The sequence below is a fragment of the Dipodomys ordii genome, unplaced genomic scaffold (genome assembly GCF_000151885.1).
Source record: "Dipodomys ordii isolate 6190 unplaced genomic scaffold, Dord_2.0 Scaffold42, whole genome shotgun sequence".
In the NCBI taxonomy this organism is placed as follows: domain Eukaryota; kingdom Metazoa; phylum Chordata; class Mammalia; order Rodentia; family Heteromyidae; genus Dipodomys; species Dipodomys ordii.
Genome location: NW_012267258.1, coordinates 5,093,716 through 5,121,182, shown reverse-complemented (window position 1 = coordinate 5,121,182; position 27,467 = coordinate 5,093,716).

Sequence of the window (27,467 nt, the reverse complement as noted above, 5' to 3'; positions counted from 1 at the left end):
TGCAGGGTGATATATAAGGATCTAGCTTTAGTTTTCTACAAGTAGTTAACCAATTTTGCCAGCACCATTTACTGAAGAGGCTGTCTTTGTTCCATTCTATTGTTTTAGCTCCCTTATCGAAGATTAGATGGCTATAGGTCTGTAGGTTCATTTCTGGGTTTTCAATTCTATTCCATTGGTCCAGACCTCAGCTTTTTGAGAAGCTAGAATTACAGACATGAGCCACCAGTACCTGGCTGAAATCTTTTACTTTTTAAGAAGTAGCCATTGGGAGATGATGGAGTAACACTGATCAAAATACATTGTATTTGTGAACTGATATATTGAATCAATCCTTCTTTGTGACAATTTAAAAGAAAATGTAAAAGAAAAGAAAAAAAACCTAGAAGTAAGCTAAGGTCCTCTTATTTATAAACTGGGTTTTCAAAGTGACAAAAAAAATATAATATGATTTCCATTTCTTTTTAAAAAGTGCTATTTTGAAATTTGGAATTATTTCAATCTGTAGTGATTCACCATCAGTGTGGCATATTTATTTATGGTAGCTGTTGATATAACATCACCATTCTTTGTCTTTGAGCAGAAAAATACCCTTATCTTTGCAAAACATGGTTCTGTATTTATGAAGCTATGAAAGCCTGTAGAAAACTAGCCAGATTCAAAGCAAACCATTGTGAACCAGGCTAAAATGTTTTGGAAGTAATGTTCAAATACATGTATGTGGCTCTCTGAATGCTTGTAGATATGTAAGGGAAATATATCACACTAATTAAATTAGATTAAAAAAACAGCTTTTTTTTTTTAACTCAGTTGTGGAGCTTGAACTCAGCGCCTGGGTGCTGGTCCGTGTGCTCTTTTGCTCAAGGCTAGTGCTCTACCATTTTGAGCCTCAATACCACTTCCAGTTTTCTGTGGTTCATTGGAGATAAGAGTCTCACAGACTTTCCTGCCAGAGCTGGCTTCAAACCATGATCCTCAGATCTCATCCCTCCTTAGTAGCTAAGACTATAGGCAAGAACCATCAGCTCCAGGCATGACAGCTGTCTTTTGGGCAAGGTCTGCAGCCATTCTGTGAAATCTGTCAGGGGTCTTCTTTGATAAGGAAGCTTTTTCTCTTGAGAAAGCCCACAATTAAAAATAATCTTTCATTGTACAGAAATCAGTCTTGTCAGAAGATTAGATACCACTTTGCCTTTCTACCTCCAACCAAATTATGCTGAAAGTTTTTGAACTTTTTTTGGAGGAGTAGAGAGGATGGTGGACTCAAAAGAATCTGAAGCCTGGTATTCTAGAATCCATCACTCTGTGTGTGTGTGTGTGTGTGTGTGTGTGGTACTGCAGCTTGAACTCAGGGCCTAGGAATTGTCCCTTAGCCTTTTCACTCAAAGCAGTTATCTACTACTTGAGCCACATCTCCATTTCTGGCTTTTGCTGGTTAATTGAAGATGAAAGTCTCTTGGATTTACCTGCTCTAGCTGGGAGCTGGCTTCACACCTCAATCCTCAGATTTCAGCCTCCTGAGTAGCTAACCAGCACTCAGCTAAGCAGCAGAATTTGCTGTCCTGCTAAAGAGTGATTAGTTGATGTCACATGCCCATCATCCAGGATCACGAATGTATTTTGTGAATGCTAACATCCTGTATTTGCAATAGATTTCATTAATTAATAATGATGTGACTCTTGCAAGTGCCATTTGCTCACATCACAGGGCAGATGATGTGGGAACTATGTGGAAGTATACTGAGAAGAAATAGTACTTTAAATAGAGTACGCTCTCAACAAACATTTTCCCAGTAATATGGAACATCAGGATATAGCATGATGAGAAACATTTTCTAAACATCACAGAAAAATAAATAGGAAACAAAGTCGTAGCAAATGGTCAAGAAATGACCAGCCAGGTTGAAATAAAAGATTGTTTTCCTACTGAAGAATCACAAAACCAAAACAAGTGTTAAATTGTGAAGATGAGGAGACTTTACTTCCTATACTAACAAACTCATTTTGTTTCTTTGGAAGCTCTGAAGATCATCATAGACAGAATTCTGACCAATCAACAAGAACCTCATTGTCATGGTGATATAGCAGCAACCTTAAGAGAAAAAAGTCATGGCATCTGAGAGTTTTTATTGTCAAATAAGAAATCACTGAAGGAGCCAGTGATGCATGGGAGATTTGAGGGAAAGCAGGTTTCAAAAGTTTAGAAGAAGAAAAATTAATTTTCTAGGCTACATAAAGAACATCTCATCTTGTGGAATTCTCTCCAGGAGTACTCAAATTTGAATACAAGCTTCTTCTCTATAGGAACATCAAGAGCACATAATTAGGATGGGATATCAAATTACAAAGGTAATTATTGAGTCTAGCAGAAAGGTCTGTAGAGGGTTGGGCAGCAGAGTTCCATGGGGAAAGAAGACAATAAATACCATGTTTACCTCTCAGACTCAAGGTGAAACTGCTTTGGAATACAGAATAAGCTAGCCATAGAATGAGATATGTATCCAGAAGGAAGACTTATTTTTGTTGAAGAATATACCACAGTAGAAATTTTTATTGGTTATAACACCTACTGGTCTTTAACAAAAGCTTAGGCTATTGCCTGGAGTCGATGGCTTATGCCAGTAGTCCTAACTACTCAGGAGGCTGAGGTCTGAGGATTGAGGTTGGAAACCAGGCTAGGCATGAACATCAGTGAGGCTCTTATCTCTAATTAACCATCAGAAATCTATAAGTGGAGCTGTGATCCAAGCAGTTAGAACACCAGCCTTGAGCAAAAAAGCTAAGGGACAGCATCCAGGACCTGAGTTCAAGCCCTGGTATTGGTGAAAGAAAGAAAAGAGAGAGAATAGAAAGTGAGAAGGAAAAGAGAAAAGAAAGAAAGAAGAAAGAAAAAGAAAGGAAGTGAAAGAGAAAATAATCAAATGAGGCTATGGAATTATATCTGAGCTTATTCTTCCGAGATTCTAAGGCATTCTGTTTTCTGTAATGAATTACCATTTTTTTAAAATTTTTTATTATTGGCAGGTTCATGTGCTTGTACTCTATCATTTGATCTATACCTCTGGCCCATTTTTGTGTTGGTTATTTTCAAGGTAAGGTCTCACTGGACGCCTGGACTGGCCTAGACTATGATCTTCCCCATGTCCCAGAAAGACAGGCACACTCCACTGTGTGAAGCCGTTGTCTTCCTCCTGTAGCTAGGAAAACAGACATGTGCCACCTCGCCCAGCCACTGAATGAAATGGACTCTTGAGAACTGTCTTTATGCCAGGGCTGGCCTTGAAACAACTCTCCCCCTGATCTCTACCCCTCAAGTAGCTAGGATTACAGGCTTGAGCCACTGCACCCAACATAAAATGCTGTTTGAAAGAACTATGGAAGCAAGATTTTATTCCTTGCTAACTACTGAAGTATCTTTCACATCTCACTAAATTTTTGCTAATAGTCTATGTGTGACTGGTATCATGCTATCCTACCCAAATCTAGCTGACTGCTTCCCCCGGTTCTTAAGCTGTTTGTGTGGCTGTGTTTAACATCTAAAAATCTAGCACCTCATACATATATGAAAGAATGGGGACTATAGATAATCTCAGAGGAAATCACCGCTGAGTGTTGATGTTTGGGGCTAGGTGGGTGATGATCTCGTAACTATAGCACAAGCAGCACACGTGGTCACCAGAAAACTGAAGAGTGAGATATTATCAACATTTAACCTGGTTTTGCTGGCCAGGTGCTGATAGCTCACGCCTGATATCCTAGCTACTCAGGAGGGTGAGATCTGAGGATCTCAGTACAAAGCCAACCCTGGGCAGGAAAGTCCATCAGACTCTTATCTCCAATTAACCAGTAGGAAACCAGAAGTGGCACTGTGACTCAAAGTGGTAGAGTGCTAGCTTTGAGCAAAAAAGCTCAAGGATAGCACCCAGGCCTTGAGTTCAAGCCCCATGACCATATATATGTATATATATCTATATCTATATATCTAGATGCATGTATATATCTAATAAAAAGGTTTTGCGTCTAGATATCACTGAGGCAAGATCAAAGAAAATGAGGCAGGAATTTAGGGACAAATGCTGTATTAATAAACAGCTTGATTAAAAACACAGAAGCACTATTTTTGTCTTAAACCTCACACTCCCTCATAAGTTGCAATGTTTGTAAAAACAGAAAAGGGTGGGGGATAAAAGGAAAAAGAGCATTTCTCTCTCTCTCTCTCTCTCTCTCTCTGACCTTGCCTGCTGCCCAAAATAGTGTGCTCTAGGACCTGATTGAGGGCATCTTAAAGAAGAACACTTACCCTGCAAAAACAAACACTTCGAATAATGTCTCTTCTTGGAATAATGTCTCATCTTGGCATTAAAAAGTGTTTTAAAATGCTTATCTCAAGGTTGGACACCTGTCTTGAAGGGAGCATGTGGCAAAATCCATCTTTTGTTTGAAGAGATGCCCAGACATCAACAACCTGAATATAGTGAGCTTTGCAACCTTGAAATCTCTGGCCCAGTTGATAAAACTGGAACCACAAGAATGGCAAACTGTACCAGATGCCAGATCAAAAGGGAGCGCTTTTCCTAAGATGAAGTTGACCCAAAGCCCAACCTACTTTTTCAACGTGAGCATCTGTGGTGATGAAGAGCTTGTTGTACCTGCTATCAGATCAGCCTGCACCCACATCTGGGCTGTGCACTGTCTAACTTTCTTCACTTTGATTGGCCAATAAACTTTCTTGGTCTTTGCTTCACTGTGTATCACAGGAATGCTTTTCTCTGACCTTTGGTGAACTCTTTCTTGGTCACCAACCTGGCAACAGGTTTTGGCACCTCTGCCATCATTAGCTGCCATAACTCCATGAAAATGGAGAAAAAGACATTCCATAGATAGGGGAGAAAAAAAAAGTATTTTCAAGTTATATATCTGGTAAGCCTGTGTCCTAAAAATATACATTTCAATAATTTAAAAAAATTAATGGGCAAAAGATTTTTAATAAATATTTCTCCAAAGAAGATATATGAATGACTAATAATCACATGAAAAGATGCCATTATTAGTCTTTAAAGGGAAAGGCCAAAGAAAATTACACCAAATACCACTTCAAATCCATTAGGATGTCTAAAATTAATAAAAGATAAGTCTTCTTTAGGATATAATAATATAATGAAAGTATTTCTAATATCAATGAACTACTAAAAATTTGTTGTCTCTCTTACTAAATAATACCTCTGTCAGACCATAGGTAGGCAGTAGAAAGTAGAAAGAAGGAGAATATCAAAATAGACTGAGGAGACAGAGATGGAGGAAGAAGAAATTTCCCAAACTCTTGCTCTGGGCTTCTGTTTGATACCTGGCCTCACTACCTTAGAATTCCTTAAGCCAAACGGGTTTTTTTCCTTTCTTTTTTTGCTTATTAAGTCCCCAGACTCTAATTTCCTATGGCAGAAAAGATAGACAATCTGGGCACTGGTGGCTCAGGCCTGTAATACTAGTGACTTAGGACACTGAAATCTGAGAACTGAGGTTTAAAGCCAGGAAAAAAATTATTGACGTTTTTTTTTTAATTTCCAATTAACCAGCAAAAAGCCAGACCTGGCTATATGACCCAAATGGTCATACACTAACCTTGGGCACAAAAAAAAAAGCCAAACAAGAACACAGGTGCTGAGTTCAAGCCTCAGTACCAGCACACAGACACAGACACACAGAAACACACACACATACGCACACAACACACACAACTAGCCAAAAACATAGAGTAATTAATTCGTATGAAGCTGAAGGCTGGCTGTTAGATACTCAGTAGATAGGATTCTAAGGTTATATATAAAATTTTCCCTCTAAAATTTTATCAAAGTGACAGTGTTCACTGTCTGCTGTGTCTTGCATATTGTATTTTGTATCTGCTGTGTACAGATCCTTTGGGTTCACTAGAAATCTGACTCTGAAAATATCCTCTATTAAGAAAGAGAATTTTAGCCGGGTGCCAGTAGCTCATGCCTGTAATCCTAGCTACTCAGGAGGCGAGATCTGAGGATCACAGTTCAAAGCCAGCCTGGGCAGGAGAGACCATGAAACTCCTATCTCCAATAAACCACTAGAAAACTGGAAGTGGCGCTGTAGCTCAAGTAGTAGAATGCTCACCTTGAGCTGAAGGCCTAGAGTTCAAGCCCCATGACCGCCAAAAAAAAAAAAAAAAGAAAGAGAACTTTGTATATTTCCATTCCATGATGAAAAAAGGAACAGGACCATCAACACTACAAAGAATCTGAAATCTGTGTAGGCTGACATCACAACCAAAGTCCCCACCAGGACCTCTGTCCTTCAAAGGGTTCTCATGCTCTTTTTTTCTTTCTTTCCTTAGGAAATAAAATTTCGGCCACTTCATCCCAAGAGAGGTTATGGGCTAGCCTTGCTCTCTATGAGGGCATCATGTTAAGGGATCCTATGGGCTCGGCACTGGTGATTCAGACCTGTAATCTTAGCTACTCATGAAGCTGAGATCTGAAGATTGTGGGTCAAAGCTCGCCTAGACAGCAAAGTCCATGAAAATCTTATCTTCAGTGAACTACCAAAGAACCAGAAGTGGAGCTGTGGCTCAAATGGCTAGCGCAAATGAGCGCTAGCCCAGAGAGAAAAAAAAAAGTCACAGAGATAGCATCTAGGCCCTGAGTTCAAGCAGTAGGATGGCATACACACATAAAAAAGAGGTTCAATGGTAAAACCAGAGTGGATGCAGAGAGATTTCCTTTCAGTGTTAAAGCAGGTGATCATAACTAAAATTGGCATTCTGTATTTCCTTTTTCGATGACAATAAGTCTTTGCCAAAATGTTTACTTTATTAGTGTGAAGTCAGCTAGCCTATGAATTTCTTATGTGGCTGATCACTTTCCTTCTTCAGGGATTATTGTAACAAACAAACTTGAGTATGATTTATCCAGCTTTGCTGGAAACTTTGCTGGAAGATGAAGGCACTGTGTGATGGTCAGAATTTGGGAGGTGAGTGGATTTAATTAGAGCAGGATAAGGGTAAGAGATTGCATGCCATCTGGGGCTGCTTTCAGTCAGTTGAGCCAGACTGTTATTGACTTAAAGCCACCAGCGTTTCTGTGGCCTATATGAAATGAATACAGTGAGCTCAGTCAGTTCTCAGACTGCCAGACGTATCAGCAGTTGTTCCCAGTACTTGTCTGTGAACTTAGATTTCATGGACAATACAATGAAAAAAATAAAAGACAAGCAGGGGGATGTATCTTAGCAGTAGGAAGCCTGCTTAGCATTATCAAGGGCTTGCTTCAATTCTTAGCACCAATAAAGGTAGGAGGGCAGGAAGGCAGGAAGGCAGGCAGGCAGGAAGGAAAGAAACTGGTAGGAAGAAAAGAAAAAGGTCTTAAGAAAGTCTTAGGCCAGGTGCCAATGGTTCAAATGTATAATCCTAGATGCTTAGGAGGCTTGGATCTGAGAATCATGGTTTGAAGCCAGCCCAGACAGGAAACTCAGTGAGACTCTCCAATTAACCTGCAAAAATCCAAAAGTGGAAAAAAAGCCAAGAAAGGGTGAGAGGGTCCGAGTTTGAGCCCCAGAACTAGCACACAAAAAAAGAAAGAAAAAGAAAATAGTAGGATAGCCAGACATGGTGCTGCATTCTGTAATTTTGTAATCCCAGCACTCGGAGATGGAGGAAGGAGACTTACAAGTTGGAGACCAGCATATGCTATATAACAAGATACTCTCAAAAACAACAACAACAGCAAGCAATTTAAAATAAAAGTCAGTCTTTTAAATGGAATAATTTCAAATATCTGAGGGAAAAAAACCTTCTGTGCCCTTAATTTTCTTATTTCCCAAACAATGCAATGACATTTGGATCTTGGATGAGCCCTAAACATACATGAATGTGTGTGAACCAAAATGCCAAGTCTGTTGAGTCTCCAAATCCACTCTGGCTATTTAGAAAGCACTTACTATATTTAAAATATACTAGAATAATCAGTTATTTAGAATACCTCACAATAATGTATAAATGTATACAGTATTTATATAAATGTATATAGTGAATGTATATAGTATATATAATGTATATAATGTATTATATCAATTCACTATTTTGTTAAATAAAACATATATTTCTACCATTCATATTTGATCAAATAGCCACCTTGGGCCATAGCTCCACTTTCAGCTTTTTGGTGGTTAATTGGAAGATAAGAGTCTCACAGGCTTTCCTGCCTAGGCTGGCTTTGGACTTCAGTCCTCAGATCTCCACTTCCTGAGTAGCTAGGATTGCAAGTGTCATCCACCAGCATTTAATCATAAATAGGAATCTAAGCTGAGCACAAGGATAAGGTATAGAAGCAAAAGTATTTCTGTGTTTGGACTGGTAATTTTTCATTTGCAGTTGCTAAAAAAAAAAGAAAGAAAAAATATAAAATATGAAGAAGAAGAATGTGTGGATTTTTTTGTATGGATCTTTTTCTTTTTTTTCTGGGGCTTAAACTCAGGGCCTGGGTACCATCCCTTGGCATATTTGTTCAGAACTAATGCTGTACTACTTGAACCACAGATCTATTTCTATGGGTTTTTTTTTCTGGTTAATTGGATATAAGAATAGCATGGATGTTCCTGCCCAGGCTGGCTTCAAACCTCAATTCTCAGATCTAAGCCTTCTGAGTAGTTCGGATTACAGGCATGAGCCACCAGTGCCTTGCTTCTTTTCCATGTGTGGATTTTTCTTTGGTGTCATGGCTATGTAACTAAGAAGCCAGAACTCAGATAAACAAAGTTCAGTTGTCATTACAGGCTCTCTGGAAGCCAGGACTGTACCTCTTGTGTCAGGACCAGAAGTACACAAATGCATTGCTCAATTAAAGAAGGGTGGATGGAAGGTTAGTAAAGTTTCAATGTTCCTGCCCTAATTGCTCAGCAAGCTTGTTGAACAGACCAAATGGTTGAGGCCAAGAGACCGCTTTTCTTCAAGTATCACTAGGCATCTGCCAAAGGCCATTAAAGAAATAAAATAAAACTGCTCAAGCATCTCATACTGTTTTAGTTATTGCAAATTAATTACAAGTATATATAATTTCTTCTTATGGATGGGGGCAGGCTTTGCTCAATCCCTAATATTTTTAATGTTCTCTTATCTCAGAATTTGGAAATTAATATAGGTAATGTATTAATTTATGGGAAAAGATTAAATCTAACAATGATCATAAGCACTGAAGGAACCAGCACATCCCATAACCCATGTGATTTTTCCTCCTGTGTTTCTTGGGGTCTGGTATTCTTAAGCTTTCACTCATATTAATTTTTATTGCTTAGTTTTTGTCCTGCTGGCCCTGTTCCCATGGCTCAGCAGCCCCAGATCTGATGTCATAATGCTCTGGCCTATGCCAAGAGTCTTTGCTGTGGGCACACTTTCCTGATTAGAATCTACTCTGGTTTGACTCTGTGTGTGTGTGTGTGTGTGTGTGTATGTGTACTAGTACTAGGGTTAAACTCAGGGTCTAGGCACTGGTCCTTAGCTTTTATTTCTACTCAGAAGTGGCTCTCTACCACTTGAGCTACAGCTCTACTTCTGGCCTTTTGGTAATTAATTAGAGATCAAAGTCTCACAGATTTCCCTGACCTGGCTGGCTTTGAATCATGATCCTCAGACCTCAGCCTCCTGAGTAGCTAGGATCATAGGTGTGAACCACCAGAGCCTGGCTAAGGATTTAGATTTTTAAGAGACACTCAGTCCTTCCAATTCAAGTGGCTCAGAAGCCACACTTTGAAAAGCACTGAGCTGTCCTGGAAGAGACTCCTATCTGCATGCCAGCGCGGCAGGCTAGATTCCCTCAGGGAGTGAAACCTTGTGAAGCATGGGGAAGACAAGCCTGAGCACAGTGTTTGGAATCCATTTTTGGTCTGGGGTTTGCTGACTGTCTCCTTCTGTCTGGATTAAAGAAGCTATGTTCAGGGGAGACTGCACAGCAGCTTTGCCCACACATTCTATCATTCTGGGCTCAGGACACATCTCCAAATACATGATGAGGTACTCATTTCCTGAGCAGCAAAAGTTTTCTCTAGTCATGTCAATAGATGAACTCTTGGCCCTCCTTAATTCCATCATATCTGGATTTGGCAGAATCCTTGACCTTCTAACCAGCACGGACCAGGCTCTCTCCCTTGAGCCTTACACTGCTCCTAGATGGAAGGGGATACTGCTGGCCTTTCCTGTCTCACCCTGCCCCAATCTCTACATTGACTGGCTTTCCTAGAAGGTGCTCATTGGATTAGAATCTTCCCTTGTAGAGCTCACAATCCAGTTGCTATCTTTTTCTTTCTTGTTTTCTTGTGTGTTTATTTGCTTTTGTTTGGAATCTTTTGTTTTCTTTTGGTTTTGACTCAACTGGGATTTGAACTCAGTGAGCCAGGCTCTCTACCACCTCTTGCTTTATTTTTTTAGATAGGATTTCACATTTTTATCTAAGTCTGGTCTCAAGCCAGACTTAGATAAAAATCCTTCTACACCTACGTATCATCCTATACCTATATCAATCTTCCTATACCTATGCATCCACTGTAGCTGGGGTAACAGATCTGACTACCACACCAGGCTTTTTTATTGAGCTGGAGTCTTGCTAAATTTTTTTTAACTCAGGCTGACTTAGAATCCTAATCTGACCAATCTTTACCTCCAGAGGATCTAGGATTACAGATATGCACTACTATGCTCACTCTAGATAGTATATTCTATGAGAAAATATAAAAGCACAGCTGGATGTGTTGGCCAAGGCAAGCCTTCCTGAGGTGGTGAGAATTGGTAAGAGATTGACAGGATGGGAGGAGTTAGCGGAGGACATTTGTGGAGTAAGCAAGCCTGAATGACGGAGATGATGTGCCTGGCATTTTCAAGAAACAGCCAGAAGGCAGTAAAGCTCAAACCAGTTGGACAAGGACAACCAAAGATAAGATCAAAGGTCATGGTGCAGAAGCACAAGATTAACTCCAACTTTCTAGTGGGAACTTGTAGAAGCTTGGATTGGTATCAGACAAGACAAGAAATCGTGGGACTGGAAAGGCTTAGGGAAGAGGAGTAAAGGAAGAGGTTTTCAAAATGTCAGACATCCAAGCAGATTAGTGAAGGAGGCATTTGGGCCTTTTAGCTTGAAATCTGAGCTCTATAGACAGGGGTGTCAATACCCTCATGCTCCCTTGCCCTCCATTCCTGTACTATCACTGGCTAAGCTCACCTGGTAGCTAAAGAGTAAGAAAGCTACCTTGAAGCATTTACAGGGGGCAGCCTCCAGCCAGATGTAGTGACACACACCTTTACTACCAGCTACTTGAGAGATGGAAGCAGGTTTAGGGCCAGCATAGGCTGCATAATAAGACCCTCTCTCCAAATAAAATGCTAAATTTTAAGCTAGGCACCAGTGGCTCATGCCTGTAATCCTACCTATTCAGAAGGCTGAGTTCTGAGGATCATGGTTCAAAGCCAGCCTAGGCAAGAAAGTCTGTGAGACACTAACCTCCAATAAACTACTGAAAAGAAAGCCGAAGTGGAGTTGTGGCTCAAGTGGTAGAGTGCTAGCCTTGAGAAAGAAAAAAAAAATCTAAGTGCCTACGCCTTAAGTTCAAGCCCCAAGATGGCACAAAAAAAATAAATTTTAAAAGCTGTCAGTGGTAGAGACCTTGGTTTGCATGCATGAGGCCATGGGCTCCATTCCCACTGGGAAGGAGGAGGAAAGGAAGGAAGGAAGGAAGGAAGGAAGGAAAGAAGGAAAGAAGGAAAGAAGGACAAGGAAATGAACAAAGTAAGGAAAAAGAGAAAGGGAAGAGGAGGGAAGGGGAGGAAAAGACTGGAGAGGAGAGGAGAGGGGAAGGAAGAAGAGGGGAAGGGAGGGGAGGGATGGAAAAGAAGACAGCTTTTCAGGAAACAGAGCAGAAGGAAAGACATGAAGAATGGATCCAGAGAAGCAACAAGCAAGATATTCTTACATTTACCAGATAAGTATACTATACAGAAGGTCAAGGCACTTAATGAGAATGCAGAAGTAATTGTCCGGGGGAATTTAAGCTGAATTAAGAGTAAGAGAAGAACTGGGTACTAGTGGCTTATGCCTAGCTACTTAAGAGGCTGAGATCTGAGGATCTCTGTTCAAAGCCAGTCACCCAAAACTGTGAGACTCTTAGCTCCAATTAAAGCACCAAAAACTGGGAAGAGCGGTGGTTCATGTAGCAGACTGCTAGCCTTGAGCAATAAAACTCAGGAACAGCAGCTGAGACCTAAGTTCAAGCCTAATACCATCACAAAATTAAAAAAAAAAAAAGAGTAGGGGATCTTTAGAGCATGAGAGAGAAGGGGACTGCAGGAAATGATCATCTGGTAAGAGGAAAGGGGAGCTGGCATTCAGAAACAAGGAGGTAGAAGTGGTGCAGGGAAATTGCGTGCATGGAATTAAGGTCCGTGGTTGCAATCCTTGCGCAAGATGAGGACTAGATATGTAGGTAAGTGGCTAGGCTAGGGTATAGACAGAGGCACTGAAGAAAAACTAGGCTACCCTAGGCCACCCTAGGGTTTGCTGGCACTCTGGTGGCTCTTGACTTCAGCAGTTATTTCCAGGGGATCTGATCCTGGTGTGGTTCGGCCTGCTTGCTGCTACTTCCATTGCTGGCCCTGCATTTTGCCTCAGCCTTGGTGCTTAGTTCAAACCTAGGATTCTGCTCAGTGGCCTACATTTTGGTCAGCTGTGGCTGTCCTATCATCTTGTGTTTGTGTGTACACATACACACTGCTTGCATTCAATCCTGGGGCTTGCATTCAGGGCCTGGGCCCTTGCTGTCCCTGAGCTGTTTTGTTCAAGGATGGAACTCTACCACTTGAGCCACAGCACCACTAAGGCCGTTTTGGGTGGCAAAGTGGAGATAAAGAGTCTCATGGAATTTCCCACCCAGGCTGGCTTGGAACTGTGATCCTCAGGTCTCAGCCTCATGAGTAGCTAGGATTACAGGCATGAGCCACCAACCAGATGGCTGTGTTTTTTTAGGGAAGCTTCTTGGCCTATGATGATCATCCTGACCTGGGAATTTTCCTGATTTTTTCATTTCAGAGTTTCACCACTAGGAGGAGCTTGGCCTCTTTCCCTTAGATAGCTGCAGCTTTGACCACCATTGAAGTGGTGTCACATTTCCCCTGGGTCACCCCTAGAGAGGGCTTGGGCAAGGGGTGGGGGATTTCCCTTGGGTGGTGGGAGGCACTGTCTTCATAGGGAGCCTCTGTTCCCCCTTCCTGTTTGTACTGGTGGGGCTATCCTGCCTTGAAGCCGAGGACTGAGTTATGAAAACAGTACTGCAGGCAGGATCACCTGGCCGGGCAAAGGTAAAGTAATCCCACCTTCGATGCCAAATCCCCCGCCCGCCTCCACAGGACCTTCCCACAAATACTTCTAAAATGCCATTCGGCCTAGAGGGAGCTTTGAAACATGGTGTGAAACTTTCCTGCAAGTGCTCATATAAATTATAGAGAAAAACACATGATGTAAAGCAGAAATGGATTTCCAGACTCAATATGAGGTTAAAAGGTAGGAAAATGGCACATTTTAAAAGAAATCTATCTGGGTAGCAGTGGCTCATGCCTGTAATCCTAGCTACTCAGGAGGATCTGAGGATCATGATTCAAAGCCAGCCTGGGCAGGGAAAGTCCATGGGACTATTACCTCCAATTAACCACCCCCAAAAAAAATCTAGAAAGGGAGTTGTGACTCAAGTGGGAAAGTGCTAGCCTTGAGCACAAAAAGCTCAAGGACAACACCAAGGCCCTGAGTTCAACAACAAAACAAAAGAAATGCATGTATTATTGCTGATCTGATGTGGAATTCTGGGAATGGGGTGCATCTTCTACAGTTGGCAGGGACGCAGTTATAGGTGGAGTTGGAAAATAAATACTCAGTTTGTAATTGTGACAAAACTATCCACTTCTTAGGAAAAAGAAGGAAGAGGACCTATATAGTATAGACTGTTAAAATGTTCCTGAAAGATACAAAATACAGTCTACATAAACTGAGGGACAGGGCTGGTAAGGTGGCTCAGTGGTAGAGCGCTTGCCTTGCATGCATGAGGCCCTGGGTTCAATTCCTCAGCACCACATAAGCAAAAAGAAAAAAGCCGGAAGTGGTGCTGTGGCTCAAGTGGTAGAGCGCTAGCCTTGAGCAGAAGAGCTGAGGGACAGAGCCCAGGCACAGAGTTCAGGCCATGACCGGACCCCCCCCCAAAAAAAAAAAAACTGAGGGACATGCATGCCTTGGCTTGGATGAAGTAGATTGTGTGTGTGTGTGTGTGTGTGTGTTACTAGTAAGTGAGTGTGTGTATTCTAATCCTGGGTCTTGAACTCAGAGCCTGGGCACTGTCCCTGAGATTTTGTGCTCAAAACTAGTGCTCTATCACTTGAGCCACAGCTCCACTTTCAGCTTTTTGTGGTTGATTGGATATAAGAATCCCGTGGACTTTCCTGCCTGGGCTGGCTTTGTACTGTGATCCTGGATCTCGACCTTCTGAGTAGCTAGGATTACAGGCATAAGCCACTAGTGACCAGCTTTAATAACCATTTCTTAACACATATCTATGTTTGACTTATTGCAAGAAGTCTACTATTTTTAAAACATCTCTAAAGTCTGGCAAGGTTGCACATGCTTATAATCCCAGCTACTTAGGAGGGAGAGTTTGGAAGCTCACAATTTAAGACCAGCTCCAGTTGGTATACCCCTATAATCTCAGCTATACAGGATGCGTAGGTAGAAGGATCTAAGGCTGATCCAAGTGAAAAATTATTAAAGCAAAAAGAGCAGTGAGGCATGAATCAAGTGCTAGAGCTCTTGTCTAGCAAATGAAATTCCCCGAGATCAAACCCCAGTGACTACATAGACACCCACAACAAAAATTAACTCTAAAGGCCTGCTCTGAGAGTTGTTTTGTTTGGGCTACATAATGGGGTTTGTTTTGTTTTGTTTTTTGTCAGTCGTGGGGTTTGAACTCTGGGCCTGGGCACTGTCCCTTAGCTCTTCAGCTCAAAGCTCCATTCTACCACTTGAGCCACAGCGCCATTTCCGGTGTTCTGAGTGGTTTCTTAGAATCTCACAGACTTTTTCTTCACTGGCTGGCTTTGAACTGTGATCCTCAGATCTCAGCCTCCTGAGTAGCAAAGATTACAGGTGTGAGGCACCAGCACCAGGAACATTTTTTTAAACATGCACACTTTCTCATCTCTTCTCCCCAATTCTTCTCCTATGTTCAGTTAAGATTTTCTCTAGTACCTCAAGGACAAATTTAGGGTCACCGAGTCCCTTGGTCTCCCTGACACAGCCACATTTGATTAAATCTCCTTTTTTCCTGCTCATTAATGCCTATGTCTTTGGTTGGCTGATAGTGCTAGGTGGCTGAGCTTGATTGAGACCCTTGCCTAAACCCAGGATTTTTGCCTGAAATCCTGGTTTTGTAAGTATACATACAGATTTTTGACTGAAGTACTATAAAGAATATTGAAATAGAAGAAACTATGAAGATTTGTAAGTGACCTTTTACGTGAACACTTCAAGGTTATCTAAAGGATTCTTACAACAGGAGTGGGACGCTGGTGGCTCGCACCTGTAATTCAAGCTACTCAGGAGGCTGAGATCTGAGGATTGGGATTTGAGACCAGTCCAGGCAGAAAAGTCCAAGAGACTTCAATTCTAATTATCTTAGTAAAAATCTGGGCTAAAGGTGTGGCCCAAGTAGTAGAGCACCAGCTATGAGCAAGCAAGCCAAGCCAGAGCAGGAGCCCTGAGTTCAAGTCCCAGTATGGGTAGGGTATGCAAATAGAAACGTTCACTGTCATCATTAAATGTTTCCTTTTCCTGCTCTAAACTACAGGCCCATAGCTGGATCTTCAGCAAAATAAGAGTGTCCCAGACAATCAAGGTCAAAGTCCAGGTCATACGCTAGAAAGAGCAGACTTGAAGTGTAAGCTTCTGAGCTGACTTGACTTCAACAACCTTTCAGCTGCACCTGCAAAGGGAGTGTGGATTTACAGACCTTTCAATCTAGACACAGGCTGCGGCGAACGCCTTCTCGGCCAGCGAGGAAGAACGACCACCACACCAGGAGTCTTCTCAGATCACACTTCATTGGAGAGCTTTTGAGTTGATAGGAGGGCTTGAGCGAGAGACCCCTGTACAGAAACGTGGCCGCTTATATATGGAATAGGAACACGGGTCGTTCTATCATTGGTCGTTTGCCTTTCACCGGCACCAGGTGCCACGGGATTGGCTGGGGACTCTACATGGCTCGCGCATGCGCAAAGTCCGGGACCCACAGTCCCGCCAAGCACTGCCTAATATGGAGTTGTTTACCTCAAAGCTGCAAGGAAGTGGGCGCCATCTTGTAATGGCGTTCGCCCCGGCTCCCCGCAACAGGCGACCTCTTCAAAGAAAAGGCTCGTACACTATCCAGCAGAACAAAACTGCAGAGACAGGATTGCATGCTCTTGTTTGGCTTTTTCACTCAAGACTGGTACCTGAGCCATATCTTCACTTCCGGCTTTTGGCTGGTTAATTGGAGATAAGATTTGAAAGGACCTTTCTGCCCAAGCTGGCTTCTAACTGTGATCCTCAGATCTCAGCCTCCTGAATAGCCAGGATTATAAGCATAAGCTATCAGTGCCTGGCTTAGACTCTGCTTTTGCAGAACAGAATTATTATTATTATTATCATTATTGTTGTTGTTATTTAGCTTCTTACCGATCTCTCCTTTACCCTCCAATTGAAAAGCAAATGTAGATGAGCATGGGTAACTTACAACCCTAGCTAATGGGTGACTGTAATCTTAGCTAATCAAGAGGCTGAGATCTGAGGATAGCAGTTTGAAACAAGCCTGGGTAAGTAGGTTTGAGAGACTCTTACCTCTAATTAACCAGCAAAAACCAGAAGTGGAGCTATGGCTCAAGTGGTAGAGTGACAAAGCTAAGGGACAGTGCTAGGGTGTGAATTCAAGCCCTAGTAACAAAGGCACATATGTGCATGCATGTGCATACACACACCCACAAAAGAAAAAAATGTAGTCATGTCCATAATGTCAATAAAAATCTCTTCTAGTGTATAATTGGATAAAGTTGACTACATAGCGCTGGCCTCACATGGAATGTACATTTGAGAATGGTCATTTGACAGGCAGAGCAAGCTGTTAATTTTCCTTGTAAAGCCAGTACAAAACTCTTTCAGGGAAACTGGCCTAGGACCAGATCAATAGGGTTGCAACTTATAGCCTAGTTCCAAAGGTGAGTGTTCCCCTCACACAATGGAAGAGAGGCACTTCCTGGCAAATTTGGGCAAGTTCATGTAGAGAGATGCATCCAAATTTGTTGATGGAACAAGTGAAATATGGTTGTTTCTTAGCCTTGAGCTAGTAAATAATAGGGGTGTGTATGTGTGTGTGTGTGAGAGAGAGAGACACACACACACACACACACACACACACACACACACACTGGGGCTTAACCTCAGGGCCTAGGTGCTATCCTTTAGCTTCTACCATGGAGGGCTGGCACTCTACCACTTGAGCCACAGCTCCATAAGAATCTCACAGACTTTCCTGCCCAGGCTGGCTTTGAACCTTAATCCTCAGATCTCAGCTTCCTAAGTAGCTAGAATTATAGGTGTGAGCATCTGGCAACAGTTTTAAAACTGCAATTTTGTGTAGTTTTTGATTGCAAAACAAATTCCAAGATGGAAATGGTGCTGTGGCTCAAGTGGTAGGGCCTTGCCTTGAAGAGCTGAGGGATAGCGCCCAGGCCCTACAACCGATCCCTCCCCCCACCCCCAAAAAAAATTCCAGGAAGCCTATAAAGTAATTAAGAATCTTCCTACACTTATGCAAATCACCAGGCCAATCTTACGGAGACCAGCCTTTATATAACTAAGATTAAGCTTTGAGACTTTTCTTTTATCGGTTATGGGGTTTGAACTCTGACCTGGGCGCTGTCCCTGAGCTCTTCAGCTCAAGGCAAGTGCTCTACTACTTGAGCCACAGTGTCAATTCTGGTTTTCTGAGTGGTTTATTGGAGATAAGAGTCTTACGGCCTTTCCTGCCTGGGCTGGCTTTGAACCAAGGTCCTCAGATCTCAGCCTCCTGAGTAGCTAGGATTACAGGTGTGAGCTACCAGCACCTGGAGCTTTGACATTTTTATGCTAACTACATAGATTGTTGTGTGTGAATCCTAGGGCTTGGACTCAGGGTTTGAACACTGTCTCTCAGCTTTTTTGCTCAAGGCTAGTGCTTACCACTTGTGTCACACCTCCTTTTCCAGGTGTTTGGTTTTGCATTGGAGATAGACTTTCCTGCCCAGGCTGGTTTTAAACTTTGAGCCTCAGATCTCAGCTTCCGGTGTAGCTAGGATGACAGGCATGAGCCACCAAAATCCAGCAAGGGTAGTTTTTAGTCTTTATTAAAATCTAGTATTATTTTTTTTTTCTTTCATGACACTGAGATTTGAACTCAGGACCTTGTATTGCTAGGCAAGTCCTCTACTACTTGAACCATGCCTCCGGCCCATTTTTCTTTTGGTTATTTCTTTAGATAGAGTCTTAAGTTTTCCTCAGGGGGCTAGCCTCAGTCCACAATCCTCTTACCTATGCTTCCTGAGTAAGTTGGATGAAAGGTCTGGCCCACCAATTTAGAGGTGGAAATCTTACTGACTTTTTGTCTAGATGGCTTGAAGCTGACATCTTCTTCCTGAGTATCTGGGATTACAGGCATGAGTCACCATAACTGGCCCCTTTGACTACTTTTCATCTGTTTTTGTTGTAAGTGGTTAGACCTAGGGCTTTGTAAATCTTTTTTTCCTTGATATAAAATATACCCCTGGATGGCTTTGAACTCTCTGTAGTCCAGGCTAGCCTCAAACTTGTAAATCCTTCTGCCTCAGCCTCTTGAGAACTGGGATTATAGTGATGCACGATGTACTATAAGTTAGTTTTCAAAGGTCTTGTTCCCTCATTAATCATGAACGAAATAAAATTTTTGAGACGTGATTATTTCACTAGAGTTATTTTAGATTTATAAAAATACATAGATTTACCCATGTGTTTAAAATCTTAATATATTTTGAACTCATTTTAGGTATGAGATAGGAGGTAATATCAAGATTTATTTAAGTTTTTCTTTTTGTCAGTCGTGGGGCTAGAACACTGGGCCTCGGTGTTATCCCTCAGCTCCTTAGTGTAAGACTAGAACTCTACCATTTGAGCCATAGCACCACTTCCTGGTGGTTTTTATTGGAGATAAGAGTCTCACGGACTTTCCTGCCTGGGCTGGTTTTGAACCTCGATCCGCAGAGCTCGGCCTCCTGAGTATCCAGGATTATAGGCATGCGTCACCAGCACCTGACTCAGTTTTTCTTAAAAAACAACAACAAAAAACTAGCATTTTTCTTTACCATTTGTCAAGAAAACTTTATTTTCCCTCATGTATTTGAAAGGGCACCTTTCTGGCATTATTTGAGTCTTGTTTGTGTTCTTTCAAGATCTATTTATTAACTTCCCTGCTGATACCAATTGATTTGTGTGGGGGGGGGTGTGCGTGCATGCAGGCAGGTGCACACATATGTGTTGGTACCGAAGCCTGAACTCAGTCAGGGCTTAGGTTCTGTCCCTGAACTTTTTGCTCCAGGCTGGTGCTCTACCACTTGAGCCATACCTTCACTTGTGGCTTTTCGGTGGTTAATTGGAGATAAGGATCTCACAGACTTTCCTATCCTGACTGGCTTCAAACCATGATCCTTAGATCTCAGCCTCTTGGGTAGCTAGATTACAGGTGTGCTGGCTTCCTTTTTTCAATAATGCCCTGGAATCTCCCTTCACCAATAAAAACAGCCAGGGTAGCATGCACACACAAGCCACAGAGCAATCAGTGCAAAGCCCAGGAGAAAAGAGGTGGGCAGAGGAGCCCCATGCTATAATAACCTCCATCTCAGAGAACTCCAGTGGAGGCCCAGTTTTGAGCTCTCTTCACAGTCTGTACTCAACTTTCACTTTCAACTAAACTCACCCTGGCTTCTTTCATCGGCAGAGAAATGGAACCCTGCCCTGAATGGCATCTGCTTTGACATTGTACTAACCTTATCTGTGAAGAGCAGATTGCCTTAGCAACTCGGATAAGTCTAAAATTTAACCTAAGAAAAAATTCAAAGATTGGTGTGCAAAACATTGGCCCAGGGACTTGGGGGTGCATTCACCCTTTGTAGACGAAGGAGCAGAGCACACGGTGAATCCAGTGGGGAGTCAAGCAGATCCCCAGAGCTACAGCTTTCCTTAAGCCCATAGTTTACATGGGATGGGAAGAATAACTTTTTCATTCAACAATGACCTATCACATAGGACAGGAGATTCTAGAACCCTTTTTACAAACACTTAGGAAAGGACTGTTGAAGGAAAAAGTCAGTGCCATCAGAAGCACTGCAGAAGCCTTGCACATCTATAATCCTAGCTATACAGAAGGCTGAGATCTGAGGATCACAATTTGAAGCCAGCCTGTGCAGACAAATCCTTAAGACTCTTATCTACGACTAAGTAGCAACAAACAAACAAACAGAGAAGGGGAGGTGTAGTTCAAGTAATGGAGAGCTAGCCTTGAGCAAAAAAATGCTCAGGGACAGAGCCCAGGCCCTGAGTTTAAGCCCCAGGAATGGCGCGCGCACACACACACACACACACACACACACACACACACACACACACACACACACGAAGGGGGAGTACAAAGCCCTGAGTTCAAGCCCCAGTATTAGCACAAGCATTCAAAACAACCCTCCCCCCCCCATACACAACAAACAACCAAATCCTGTCACATCCTCCATAGCCTTTGAATTATAACCCACAATTAGAAGTTGAGTGATAATTACGCACACCCTTTGCCCTTGGGATTTTGGTTGATTAACAAGCAGACACAGGGGACTGGTCAGGATAAAAATATCAGCTTTATTCCCAATGAAGCTAGGTAAGAGTACGTGGCTTGAGGCTCCTGTGCTCTAAATTCTGCCTAGAGATCCTGCAGGGTGGCTGTGGTTGCCTGGGCAGCCCCAGGAGAAACATGGCTCATACGCAGGTACGTCAATAATGGCCTAGGCTAATTGCACACACCATCCATGAGGAAAACTTTTGCATGACACCTTAGCTGCCATGTTTGCCTGATAAAGCTGTAAAATCGGGCTGGGAAGGTGGCTCAGTGGTAGAGTGCTTGCCTTGCATGCATGAGGCCCTGGGTGCGATTCCTCAGCACCACATAAGCAGAAAAAAAAGCCGGAAGTGGCGCTGTGGCTCAGGTGGTAGAGCGCTAGCCTTGAGCTGAAGAGCTGAGGGACAGTGCCCAGGCCCAGAGTTCAGGCCCATGACCGGACCCTCTCCCCCCAAAAAAGCTGTAAAATCATGGGGAAGAACAGGGGATGGGGTCCTCAGCTTTCTCCTCAGAGGCTCCCAGGGAAAGTATGGCTTAGAACACCTCTTCGGTGGTGGATGCAGTGTGCCTCTTAGAATCCCTTCTACAACACAAACCAAAATCCAAACAGATGAAGCCAAACTTAAGGAACAAAACAGTGCCTTTGATCGGATTATTTAGAATGGAGAAACTTTTGACAGGTGTCAAACCAGGCAGGTTTCTAACATCAGGTTGTTTGTTTTGGGTCCTTAAACTCAGGGCCTGGATGTTGTCTCTGAACTATTATCTTATTTTTCCTCAAGACTGCACTCTACCATTTCAGCCACAGCTCCACTTGCAGCTTTGTTGCTGGTCAATTGGACATAAGCATCTCATGATTTTCCTGCCAGAGCTGGCTTAGAACTGAGATCCTCAGATGTCAGCTTCCTGAGTAGCTAGGATCTAACAGTTTTATTGAAGATTTTGTTATTGTTGTCTCCTGTTGGTTTATTGTTGTTGTCTTCTCTGTACTAAGATTTGGACTCAGGGCCTTAAGCTGGCTCTCCTTGCTTGCTCAGCTGGCACTGTTCTACTACCGAAGCCATGCTTCCAGCCCAGCTTTTGCTGGCTATTTTGGAAATGGGGTCTCACAGAATTTTTTTTCCCAGGCTGGCTGTGAAATGAGATCCATCAGGTCTCAGCTTCCTGAGTAGCTAGGATTATAAGCATGAGCTACCAATGCCCAGCGGTTACTATTGTTTTTGAGACAGTTTCACTACGTATCCCAGGGTGACCTCTCCATCCTCCTGCTTCAAGAGTTCTGGGATTGCAGGCATGTGCCACTGCATCAGGCTAAATTTAGGTTCTTGATGATAAACTTCCATGATCTAGTACCATGACACATGTGCACAAATCTCTGTCCGACATTTCTGAATAGTTTATTTAAGACTCAATTGCCCCCCTTTAACATTTATTTCTCCAAAGAATAAATACAAGATGAGTAAGTACTTTTAATTCAATATTTTTTAATGTTTAAAAACTATAGGTTAACAGAGCAGTTATAGAACAGAACTTTTATTTCTGTATTTACATCACACTCTGCAAAGGAAAAAACACACAAAACAAACCAACAGCTAGTTGATTTACTGTGAAGAGTCAAATTTTGTGACTCATTTCAGTTAGTCACCAGAAATTCATTTACAAGGTTTTTTACACTAATCAAATGACTATGTGCTACATAGGCCAGTCTTAAACGGTGACACTTAGACTCTAGAAAGTAGGTCACATACCAATGATCAAGATTCAAGTGTTTTTTTGGGAAAAGCAACAACAAACTTCTGTAAGACAGTGTATGTGGTTGACAACAAAAGATAAAAGACAAACATATGAGACTTCGAAGAGTTGGGTAAAACAGTAGGGTCTTTTTCCTCCCTTCAAATTTGTGCTCATAGTTAATAAGTGGGTCTTCCCCACACCCAAAGATTCCAACATTTAAAAAATGCAATGACTTAGTTTTGAAAACAAAAACAAAAATTCTTTCTCTGTAACTTCTGTTTTCATGAAACACTAGGGAATGGACTCCATGTTAACAGTGTAAGAACTTGGCAAAGAAACCACTTGTCATTTGGGGTATATTTATTTTTATATGACAATGGTTTGGATCTACACATTCCTTACTTGTAGCTCAGAGGACTATTATTTAAATAATTGATCTTAATACCATAGCAGCATAAGAAAAACCAATACAGCCAAAGTTCTCAGACTTTTTTTTTTTCCTACACAATGAAGGAAAATTTTCATGTCCAGGTTTACACGGAGATAAGTATGGAAGAAAAAAAGAAGTGTTTCTAATTCTCAAACAAAACCACTTGTATCTATGAGAACATTGATTCCTAAGATGCAGATTCGTGTGACTTCTATTTCAGTGAAGGTCAACAACTGCAAAAATATTCAGCCTCCTATTTATATACAATGTATTTACATACAAAGGAATATTCCCACTGTAGGCTTCATCTGCATAGATTCTTGACCCCATGTTCACAGAGGCTCAGCTTTATGGCCCTTCCTCAGAGAGAACGCTAAAGAAGGAAGGTTTTAGAATTTGAGTTTTCTAGCCACTTTTCCTTTCAGACTTATCAATTGTTTTCCAATTGGTAGTCACTCGGCCCTTAGTTCATACCTGAACACCTTCTATTGGTATAAATAATTCACTGTCTCCTAGAGGAAGTATGTTCTGTTGCTGGTAGGTTCTCCCATCTGCCATCCACAAGGAAAACCATTTTTAGTATTGCTCAAGGACATATGTCAGTATCTTTGCTTTCAAAGCACCTGCATATTTACTTGAACAGGGCAATTATATTCTAAAAGCCTGTCTTTTCTTATTCTCAGGCCATTGAAATGGGTAAAAAGAGGAGACTAAAAGGTTTTGTTCTAAGGCATAAAAATCAAATATCTCATCATTTTACCCATCTCTGCTGCCTTCCAGCTAAATCATCCCCCTCCATATAGCCCCCACTGAGTAAGAATTGAAATTTAGAGCTATTTATAGCTTCTTCACCAGTGAAGATCTTCTAGTACACAATTCATTTTATTTCATTATTTTGGGAATCCAATCCGGGGTCTTGTGCATGCTAGGCAAGCATGCACCAATGGGTGAGAATTCATTTTTTAAAAGGAACGTAGGTCCAAGCACTGGTGGCTCACACCTGTAATCCTAGCTACTGAAGAAGCTGAGATCTGAGGATCACGGTTCAAGAAAGTCCATGAGACTCTTATCTCCAATTAACCACCAAGCAGAAAGTACAGCTTCAAGCGGTGAGCCCAGGAAACAAAAGCTCAGGAACAGTGCCCAGGCCTTGAGTTCAAACTCAACACAACAGCAGCAACAAAAAGCATAGAATTTATCTCCCCCATGCTAAGCACAATTGTGGAGAACTGGGTCCTGATATTTCAGTATTTTCTTTACAACTGCATTTACAATAAATTTCTTCTTATTTCTCTCTAAAAGAAGGGAAGGAAGGGAGGAAGGGAGGGAGGGAGGGAGGGAGGGAGGGAGGGAGGGAAAGAAGGAAAAGAAGGAAAAGGAAGAAGGAAGAAAGGAAGGAAAGAAGAAAGCAGGAAAGAAAGGAAGGGAGGGAGGGAGGAAGGGAGAGAAGGAGAGAGGGAGGAAGGCAGGCAGGAAGGCAGGAAGGAAGGAAGGAAACACATTCCAGATGGTAAATCAACCATCTACCAGCTTTTAGAACATTATCTCCTTACAGAGTGGGGGAGATGCCTATGCCAAGAAAGAAAGAAAGAAAGATTTTCTTCCTGCACATATTTTGTTACCTCCACTTCCAGTAGGAACATTGAACCAACTGGAGGTTGACTGAATTCTTTGATGGTTAGCTGGAGGACATGGAGCTGTTACTAGTGGAGACCTTACCTACCAGCGTACATGAGGGTGCTTCCTGTGGCTCCGGCATAGTTGTCTTTATTCTCCTAATTCAGTAGAACAAATTTCTTCAGCACATGACTGTACTGTCCAAACTCAATCCACCATCTATGACTCATGTGTTTTGGCTACCAGTTCACTCTTTTCAAAGAGCCGTATACACTTTACAGCTCATCCCACACCAACCAAGGAATTCACTGGTGACGTTGGACAGTAGGATCAAGGCTATTCAAATTACAGTCATACAAAGGGGTTTTTTTTTCTTAAAGTGGTATCACAGACATCAAAACAATGTGCTGCCTTCAAAATAAATACAATTTTGAATAATACATTTCTTATACCCACACACAGAATGCCAACGGCCCCAAAACATCACAACATCCTAGAACTCAGGATCATTTTCTGAATTCACTTGGTGAATATAAAAATGAACTGTAGTAGAAAAGTAAAGAGTTAGAGCTTGCAAACTAAGCTAAGTTTTTGGTTTTTTTTTTTTTAAAGATTTGTTAGTTTTTTTCTCATGTAATTTTCCCCTACTACCTTGAAATGAAGATTTCATTGCTTGGAGCACTACAGCAAGCTCTGGAGATTCACTGAGCCTTGTTTTACTTGGTTTTCCAAGTGTAGAGCATACTTCTGAACAGGGCAGACTGAAGGTTTCCTAGGTTGAATATTTACATGGAGATCATGTGATCTCATCTTGGCTTGAACTTTTGTTCATCTGTGTCTGGGCTTTACATAAAGCTACAATGATGCAATGCAAGAAACAACCTTTCATTCTCTCTCAAAAGGATGACAGCAGGTGCTTCCATGCCTACCTTATGTGTGGGACATTAGTCTATAAAAGGAGGGGGCAGTTCCATGTGAGAACAAAGGCCTATGGGGACGGGAGTTGAGAAGGGACAGAATTAGCCAGGCACTGGTTACTCATACCTGTAATCCTAGTTACGCAAGAGGTTGAGATCTAAGGATCATGTTTCAAAGCCAGCCTGGGCAGGAAAGTCTATGAGGCTCTTATCCCCAATTAACCACCAAAAAGCTGGCAGTGGAGCTGTGGCTTGAGTGGTAGTGTACCAGCCTTGAACAACAACAAAATAAAAACTAAGGGATAGTGCCCAGGCCCTGAGTTCAAGTCCCAGGACTGGCAGAAAGAAAGAAGGAAGGAGGGAAGGAAGAAAGGAAGGAAAGAAAGAAAGAGACAAAGAGAAAGAGAGACACAGACAAAGACAGAGAAGAGAAAAAGAGAGAAAGAGGGAGGGAGGGAGGAAAGGAAAGGAAGGAAGAAGAAAGAAAAAAGAGAGAAAGAAAGAATGAAGAAAGAGAATCCAAAGCTAATTGCCTACTGTCTGCCAACTGTCTGCAGTTAGATTCTACTTATCGCCAGATAAGGAATCTCTGCTCAGTGAACTTCTGTGTTTGGAAAACTCAGCTAGAACACACATAGCTCAAATCCCAAGCCCTGGACCCAGACAGCAGCTCATTGAGCATGCCCATTTTTTACAATACATAAGGTATGGACGGCCCAATCCCAGGTGGTGGCCACTGCTTTGGGTTCCCTTGGGCTTACCCATTCCTCTCCCAGCCAGACAGTCCTAAGCTCTCTTCAGTTTCAGTCTCTTCATAGTTTCCCTCTGCACCTTTTAGAAACTGGGGTAAGAGAATGGAGAACTCAAGAGGCTGTGGGACCCATACAGGGACAGACCATGGAAGGAAGAAAAGACAACGCAGCCACTGAGGCTCTCTTCTCTTTCAATCTGGGGGACGATCAGAAGAGACTCCTATCACTCTTGTAATCCTAGCTACTCAGAAGGATGAGATCTGAAGATCATAGTTCAAATCTACACTAGCAAGGAGTCTATGAGACTCTAACTCATCAAAAAAGCTGAAAATTGAGGTGTGGTTCAAGTGGAAGAGTGGCAGTCTTGAGCCAAAACACCAAGCAAGAACACAGGACTCTGAGTTCAAGCCCCAGTATCTGTATATAAGAGAGAGAGAGAGAGAGAAAGAGAGAGAGAGAGTACTCACAAAGACTATCTTTGGAGAGTTACTATCAAGGTTAGATAAAGAGTTTACAGAGAAAATAAAATATAAATGAGGCTTATTGAAGGTACAAAAATCTTATATAGTTGTACTAACCTAGATTTATAGATAGAAAACAAATCATTTTTTTGGCTCCTCTAAAGTACCCAGTATAAAACAGGAATGATCTAGCCTAGCTCATCCTTGGTTTAGATCCCCATTCTTCACTGTTGCAGAAAGCTGGTGGTCAAGATTCAGTGCTAGGCTGTTCATCTAATAAAACATTTCCTGTTCCAACAACACGTGGACAGTTGAAAGCAGGCTGCATTGAGGACTATTTTCATACGTATTTTGGACAATCTTTTCACTGTAGGGTCCCCAATTGTCCTTGAGTTGAAGTGAACTCAGACTAGAGTAACTGAGCCAAGATGCCAAGAGGAAAACAAAACTGCATTGACTAGATGGTCTGAATGTATAGCTTAATCTCTTTACTAAGGTGGCATTCATACCCCTTTCCTTTGCTAGCTGGGGACACTCACAGAAAATGTCTTGGTGTGCAGGATCTACAGGTCTTGATGGCCAAAGTTTACCATCA